Consider the following 8990-nt stretch of genomic DNA (forward strand, 5'->3'; position numbering starts at 1 on the left):
TGCCTTGTTACTGCAAAAATTGAGTTTCCATTTTCTGCACTTTTTGCTCCATATCTCTAAAACGGCTGAACCTGCCTTCGCCAAAAACTAATCAACACATCTTCCTATCAATAGACATCGAATGCTTTTTGAATCATTCAAATCGGTTGATCCGTGCGCCTTAAATCACGCTACACACAAACAAATACATATCTTCTACTTCTTTTAAAAATTGACAAGATATGTCTTTTCTCAGGCTAGCATTCGTTCCTTCTTCAGTTATAATTTCATTGATTGATTTTGCATAATAATTTTTAATTTTCGTCATATGTTTTTAAATTTATCACGAATCATATTAGATTTAAAGAACAGCAAGCAAGATCTTTAAAATTATAATTTATTCTACATCTTTTTTTGGTTTCCTTACATCTGCCTCCAAGAAGTTTCTCGTTTCTTAAAATAATTTATCGCCCCATTTGTTCCCACAGAGTTTTGCATCTCTCGAATACAAACTGACCATGGACATAGACATAACACTAGTGGAAAAGTTACTTACGAATCATTATTGACTCATGAAATCATATATAGATCCATATTATTAATTAAAAACAAATTCAGTAAACTGTTTTAGTGTTTTCCGCACTCAATAGAGGGTCTACTGTGGTCCAATTTATCATTCTTTTTTAATAATTGATTATCTTATTTTAATACTATACTTTTATTATTCACAATAAACACGTACTTTAAAAGTTTAATATTTTTTGTTGAATATTTTTGTGAAAACATATTTGTGATTCAATTGAAAATATATTTTATACCTGTATATTTTGTTCTTTTCTCATTTATGTATTTATATAAATATTATATAGAATTAAACCTGGTGGTAAAATTGAACTTTGTCAGTTCATCCAATAGATTTATCCTGTTTTTCTTAAGCAGTTTGCTTTCCAAAATTAGGTGACTAAAATCTGTATTTGACACATCATGAAGACAGGGACAGTTAGGGGTGATATTGATATTGATAATAGGTTGTCAAACGCGATAGTTACATTTGACAACCTAATATTAATTGATAAAACCTGATAAAAATGTCGATTTGTCACAAACCAAAGAAAAACCAAACCATGGTTTCTTGGTTAGAATTACATGGACATGTCATTGGAAATGGCAATATCAAAGTTCTTCCACTAACCCGAAACCACTAATTTCTCATCCCCTATCAGCGCCCCGTCTACTACCCATCGTGCATATAATAACGAGCAAACGAAAAATCACTTGGCATATTCTCATTATATTATATTATACACGGCATGGAGACAGTGCAGCACGAATATGTTGAAGATAAGTTATTGAATAATGGTACTATGCATCATAAAAGCTGTCATCCACTGGCATTTCGTAATTAACATTTATAATAGATTGCATTGCATTGCATTCATCAACCAAATGAAACAGGACGACCGACCAAACGACCGACCATGTCTGCCCATCAAGAGTACAGTTTCTTATTATTATTATTAGATATATAGTCAACAGAGATTATTATCAATAGTGTGACAAGAAATAACTTATAATTAGGTTTTGTCGTCAAGGTTGTTGATTTAATTAAATTATTACACCAGGGCTTGTTTTACTGCTAATCGAGACAATTTGTTGCCAAAAACATAATATAACTAGTGATGCATAGCATCGTGCCTTAAGGCAAGTTTCTTGAAACCTCCCGTACCGAACATTTTTTAAAATTTTCGAAAACTTTTTCTTTATCAATAGGAATCGAATGTTTTTTTAACTTCCCGTAGGGTAGTTATAGTAATGAGCCGAAAATCGAAAATGAAAATTTTTGCATTTCTCGACGTTTTGAAAGTTTCTGAACGTTTTGGCATACCTCAAAAAAATGGATGTGTGTGTGTGTATGTGTGTGAGTGTGTGTGTGTGTTTTGTATGTCCGCATTATTTCGTCCACGTTTTCGGGCGCACGGATCAACAGGTTTAAAAAACATTCGATTCCTATTGATAAGGAGATGTGCTGATTAGTTTTTGGCAAAGGCAGGTCCAGCCGTTACGGAGATATAGAGCGTTTAGACTGTGACTGTACGGGAGTACTTTTTCAATTTTGTGTAACTATTTGAGGCAACTATTTTTTTTAACTTCCCGTAGGGTAATTTGAAATTGAATTCGAAATGAAATGACGATTGTTAATGTTCTGGAGATAAATTGATTGATATGATTTACATTTGATTTGCTCAGATATAACAAGATAGCAAAAATAATGAAAGTTACAGTATTTGTAATAATATATTTGAAAACGTTTAAAATTTCTCGAATATTTCATTACGGTACGGGAAGCTCCAGCAATTTGCCTTAAGGCACGATGCTATACACCACTAGTTAATATTCGGTTTGTATTGACGTGCTGATTAGTTTTCTGCAAAGGCAAGTCCAGCCGTTTCAAAGATATGGAGCAAAAGTTGCAAATATTAGCAGTTTTTGAAAGAAGGAAGCATCCAATAAAAAAGATTCAAAAAATATTCGATTCGTATTGACAGGAATATGTGCTGATTAAATTTTTTTGCAAAGGCAGTTCCAGTCGTTTGGGAGATGCGGATGAAAAAGTCCAAAGAGTAGCAGTTATTGGAAAAACGAATCACGTGATTAGAATAATTCAAAAAACATTTAGCTTTTGTTGACAGTGTGAAGAAATGATCAATTTTTGGCGAAGGCAAAGAAATGATCAGTTTTTTGATTTTCAAAAAATATATATATATAGGGTCCGTCAGATAACTTTTTTTTGAAAATGCTATATAAAAACTACTAAATATTTTCTCAATTTAAATCTTTTCTATTTGAAAGTGCAATCCTTCTGGTTAATAATCGAAAATAATTTCATTGAAATGGCTGTATAATGGCTAAATTGCTACCAATAAAATAAAAGTTATACGGCGGACCCTTTATTTTTTAATTTCTAAAATTAATGGGATCTTAATTTTAATTTAGGCTAAAAAATTTGAAATTATTCGAATATTTCATTACGGGAAGTTCCAGAATATGCCATAAGGCACGATACCAAGCACCACAATTTTTTTTAAATTAGTAATAATTTCTCTTTATAAAGTATTATCTGAAATATTGATGATCTATTTTTGACATTGACAATAAAGAAAGCAATAATTCACATTTTTCTAAGTAATAAGAGTATAAAAAGTATTATAGAGTAGTAGTAGAAGTAGTAAATAGTAATAGTAAGTAGTAGAAGTATATATTGATATATTATTCTATTCCATTAAACCGGCTCTGTCTTTTCGAGTCATAAAATCCTCGATGGTGTTTTGATCGAACTGGAGGTTTTAGTACATTTGCCCTGAGCGCAAATTAAAGCGCTTTTGTGAAAGAACGAGGTGGTCGTTATAAAGCAAAACGATTCTACAGTAAAGTTATTTACGTGCCAATAAATAGTTCCTTCTTGTGGCTCTGTGACACGTACGCCATAAACATGAAGCTTTTGTTCGATATAAAGCTAAAAACAATCGAATCGGAAAATAATAGGCGACGCTATTATTTTCGCCACTAGGAAATATGAATAAAAGAGTCGTAAACGCTGTTTCTATAATTGCTGTTTAACTGACTCGTATATTTTATTTGAAAATAAATATTTATATTCATTCTGAATTCTGAAAGGAATTTGTGGCCACAGGTAACTATCGCGTCAGTATTCTTACTAATACTAATCACATCTAGACTCTGCATTGGCATTCAATTTACACATACTAAGTACTACCAAAAATTTGATGATGTTCCAAAATGAAATGGTATAATCTATACTAATGTGCATTTATATCGGCTAGCAGATAATTGATCCTTTCATAGACATGAATGGCATAGAATCTACAGTAGAATCCGATTAGTATGACGCCGGATATATTGACAACCGCTTATAATGACGTAATCGCACTAGGAAGTTTGGTTTCCATATAAAATTCCTTAAAAAAACAGCTGTCTAGTCGGATATATTGACATCGCTTATAATGACTCATTTTTGCAAAAAAATATGTCCAATTATAATGACCGACATGATTTTACATGATGTGGCCAAGTCTACGAAAGCAATTGCTATGTCTTTTATGCACAATAGCACTAGGGACTGTTTTTACAATAAAATTATGTAGAAATCAATCAAAAATTACTGATTACTTACATTAGAAAATCACATATGTATGTTCATGGGTAGGGTAGACCAATTATTAATGGTCCACCATGGATATCTCGTAAACAATACAATTAGATTTTTTTTAACAAAAATATTTGATAGTAGAGGGCAAAAACTGTATAAATTCATAACCAGCCATCACCTTTATTCTTATGACTTTGCTATCAGAAGATAAGCGGCACATGAGTGGGATAAAAAGGCCAGCAGAACCTTTACTTTGGCAAAGATGTAAGCAATAAAATAGTAAAGTTTTAAAAAAAGCAATTTTTCAAGAGATTAATTAAATAAATTGTTATTCCGCCTCGTCTGATCAATTTCTGATCAATAGCAGATCAATGTAATATACTGTGTTATCTTTGTAACAAATATACCCATAAAATTAATATTTTGCATTGATTCAATAATGTAGCGTAAAATCACTTTAAAATTTAATAAAAGAAATTGCATCTGTTTGCCCCCTGGTTGTCCCACTTTACCCCGTATGTGAGATAAAATGGATCAGATACCAAATTTAAAAAATAGTAAAAATTCATATAATTAAGAGTTATGTGAATTTTTTTCTGTACATAGTTCGATAGATGCTTGTTTGATGTGTGTTATGTGTTGCAAGGTTGTTCATTGGGTTTAGACAGTATAATTACTGAAAGTCAAATTGGACCTTTGTGCCCCGCCCTACCCTATGCCAATTTTATTTTATATTAAATTTTAATATGTGTCATTTTTATTTTTAATTAAAATGTATGTATAGGCTTTTCTTTTAAATTACTGAAACATGTAACATATTTACATATTAAAAAGTTTTTCTTCAGTATGCTTTGTATGACGACCGGTTAGTATGACGAGATTTCGGCGTCCCTTCGATGTCATACTAAGCGGATTCTACTGTACTACCAAAAATTTGATGATGTTCCAAAATGAAATGGTATAATCTATACTAATGTGCATTTATATCGGCTAGCAGATAATTGATCCCTAATTCGCTTTCACAGACAAATGCACAGTTTTTGTAAAATTCAGGAAATTTGTACCAAATGGTCAAAACAAAACCGGTCCAGCGCAGACCAGACGGCTTGTTCAGAGTTGTTATATCGGTAACGATATGCCGTGCGTAGTGTAGTGTAGGTACTTTTAGCGTTCAATGCACCGATCGTATATTGCGAGTTGAAAACAGGGCCGAAATAAATAATAATATTAACATAAATGAGGGCCCAAGATAAAAACTGTTCAAAATGTATATGGTGAGTGACACATTTTACTGCAAAGACATACTTATTCCATTCAGAATGTTACTGTAAGTGTAATAGCTGTTCTTTTTTACATGCTTTATCCTTTATGGCATACCTTAAAAGGAGAACCCGCACATTGCTCGTCTAGGATTTTGATGAAATTTGGCACAATGGTAGATTTTATGCTCAAACTGACCGTGGTAAAATATTTATAATAAAATATTTTTATAATTAAACCGCTTTTCATAGGCCTCTAATATTTTACCACGGTCAGTTTGGGCATAAAATCTACCATTCTGCCAAATTTCATCAGAATCCCAGACGAGCAATGCGCGGGTTCTCCCTATTAGAAAAAATGGATGTATATATATGTTTGTGCATGTGTGTGTGTTCGGATACAATTTTTCGTCGACGATTTCAAGAATACCATCAACCAATTTGAATAATTCAATGCGACGCGGCGCTTGCGCGCTTCGATATTTCTTTTCTAAAACAGACACGCAGCACGACTGCTTCGAAAAAGAGTGCAGAATTCAAAAATTCAAAGATTTCAAAAAAATCAATTAATCTCAAAAATGGCAAAATTCCCAAAAATCTGTTGTTTTTAAGTTTTCCAGACATGTTAAAGCTTTTTTAAAAAAATTAATTTCCGGTACGGCAATTTGCCTTAAGGCTCGAGATGCCACTAGTTAACTTCCCGTAAGGTAAGTTATAGTAATCGCAAAAAAATCGAAAATAAAATTTTTTATATATCTTTACGTTTCAAAGATTTCTGAATATTTTGGCATACCTTAGAAAAAAAAGTATGTGTGTGTATGTTTGTGTGTATGTGTGTGTGTGTGTGTGTGTGCGGATACAAATTTTTGTCGACGATTTCGGGAAAGCGATTTGAATAATTCAAAAAACATTCAACTCGCATTGATAAGCAGACGTGCTGGTTAGTTTTTAGCGAAGGCAGGTTTAGCCGTTTCGAAGATACGGAGCAAAAAGTGCAAAAATAGTAGGTTCTGAGAGAACAAATCGGCCGATTTGAATTATTCAAAAAACATTCGATTCGTATTGATAAGGAGACGTGCTGATTAGTTTTTGGCGAAGGCAGGTCTAGCCGTTTCGAAGATACGGAGCAAAATGTGCAAACAATGGTAGGTTCTGAGAGAACAAATCGGCCGATTTGAATGATTCAAAAAAACATTCGATTCGTATTGATGTGGAAACGTACTGATTAGTTTTTGGTAAAGGCAGGTCCAGCCGTTTCGAAGATACAGATCAAAAAGTGCAGAAATTCCGATTAGATCCTAGACATCCGCTCATGCGTGAACATGTCGTTATAGCTCACTTGGTTGGCGCGTCACCGCAATTTTCGTTCGCGTTAGTAGATAAGAGAGTCAAAACTGATCCGAATCCCACGTCTGTAATTTTATTTTTAATTTTTTTTTAATACTTTTTATGTTTGTATAGTTGATACTAAATGAACTATTTCAAATTGTTAACTCACAATCAGTGCATATATTTAGCAAACGAAAAATGGATGTATTTGAAATAAAATATGTTCATTCTAACATTAAGTCCGCTTAATTAGATTTTGTTCATATATATTTCATTCAAACATATATAAACTACGTCGTCTCATCTAGTAAGTTTTCACATTTCGTCTACAAGGAACAAATAATGAAAATTCTAGTTTTTATAATATTTATTCATAGACATTTTTGTTGACTGATTATTTTTATTCTTCGAATGTTTAATTACGGTACGGGAAGTTCGAGCAATCTGCCTTAAGGCTCGAAGCCATGCACCACTAGTTTCATATAATCAGTTTCAAGTCAAGGGGCTACAAAAAAAATCGTAATTAAATGTTGATTTAATTTCTCGCCGGTCCTGTTACCCCGTACATGCATGTACTCGTACGTACATACGATACAAGCACACATATCGTTACCTCTTTCGTTCTTTTTTCACCTTTTTTCACCGGCATCAACACCGGCGTTAATTTATTTCGAAATAACAAATACCGTACCGGAATGAGTTACGAGTTACGAGTTACGATGTTTCGTTATCGGGCACCTTCTCGCGCGCGCGTTTATCGAGAATACCTCTCGACTATAACGAAAGCAATAAATATCGGAATAAAACATGTGGCCAACGAGAGGAGGAGGAAAGGCAGAGAGAAGTCGAGAGAGTCGAGAGAGACGAGAGAGCTTCAGCCAAAAGGCAAGGCAAGGATAATCTAGAAGGCAGAACCCGTGCGATCCGTCGCTCTTGTTGTACTTAACATAACGAAACGCGTTAAAGTTGCTGATTGCAGGGAAACGAGGTTGATAAAGTAGCCGGTTAAAAGTGTTATATGTAGAAACAATATATACTTTTAACATTATATTTATTTATGTTATAAGGGCCAGCGGCGGCGAAATCGGTTAGAGCGTGGGCTAGCACCAACTAGACCCAGGTTCGCTGGTTCGATTCCCGCTACCGCCAAGCCTGACATCAGGCAACTTTGATGTCAAATTTCCACTTGGGGTTATAGATCACAATATAATTCCAAGTGAAAATCGTCCTTCGTGGACATAGCCGCAACATCTAATCATATGTTCACTATTAGACGTAAGAGCTAATATATAAAAACCCCACACATAGGAGAAAGATGAACCGATGGGTTGCTTCTCATATCAATACCTTAGGTCATAAGTCATACACAAAAACAGCTTATAGAACAATAATAAAGAGTTCTGATTGCTGTGGAAACAATAAAAAAAAATTATGTTATTAACTTTCAGAAGTATAAGTTTATGTCCCGGCCAGAAAATCAGACTTGCTACTTCATGTTTTTCAAGTTAAGTAAAATGTGTAAATAACTAGTGGGGCATATGGCATGGTACCTTAAGGCAAATTGCCGAAACTTCCCGTACCAAAAATTATTATTTTTTTAAAAACGATTAACTTTTTTGAAAAAAATTTACTTGGAACAAATTAGATTTTTGAGAAACTATAATTTTACAAAAAATTTCTTTTTGTTAAAAAAATGTTTTCTTTATTTTGATATATTTTGGAAATTCTGCAATCGTACTGCTTTAACTGCATAGAGACGAAATGTCAAAGCGCGTAAGCACCGCGTCGCCGTCTAACGGATAAACATTGGTACGGAACCAATAGGAATGTAAACAAAATTTATACTTATTATTAAAATCTCTGTAAATTATCTGATAATTTGATGTGCATATGTCTAATGATCATTTGTGACCACCAATTGGCATTTTTTTTACTTTTTTCACTAGATCTCCGAAACCGCTGTACCTGCCTTCATGAAAATTTGATCAATTCTTCATCTTGTTAATACAAGTAAAATGTTTTTTGAATTATTCAAATCGGACGCTCCGTTCTCTTAAAAACTGAGTTACCGTTTTTGGCACTTTTTGCCCCGTATCTTCTAAACGGCTAGACTTGTCTATTCCAAAAACTAATCAGCACGTCTCCTTATCAGAACAAATCAAATTTTTTTTAATTATTCAAAACGGTTGATCGGTGTTCCCAAAATCGTTGACGAAAATTTGTATCCGCACACACACACATACATCTATTTTTTC

Source organism: Ctenocephalides felis, unplaced genomic scaffold (genome assembly GCF_003426905.1).
Source record: "Ctenocephalides felis isolate EL2017-DRISC unplaced genomic scaffold, ASM342690v1 CF-g0.4_SCAFFOLD_01170, whole genome shotgun sequence".
In the NCBI taxonomy this organism is placed as follows: Eukaryota; Metazoa; Arthropoda; class Insecta; order Siphonaptera; family Pulicidae; genus Ctenocephalides; species Ctenocephalides felis.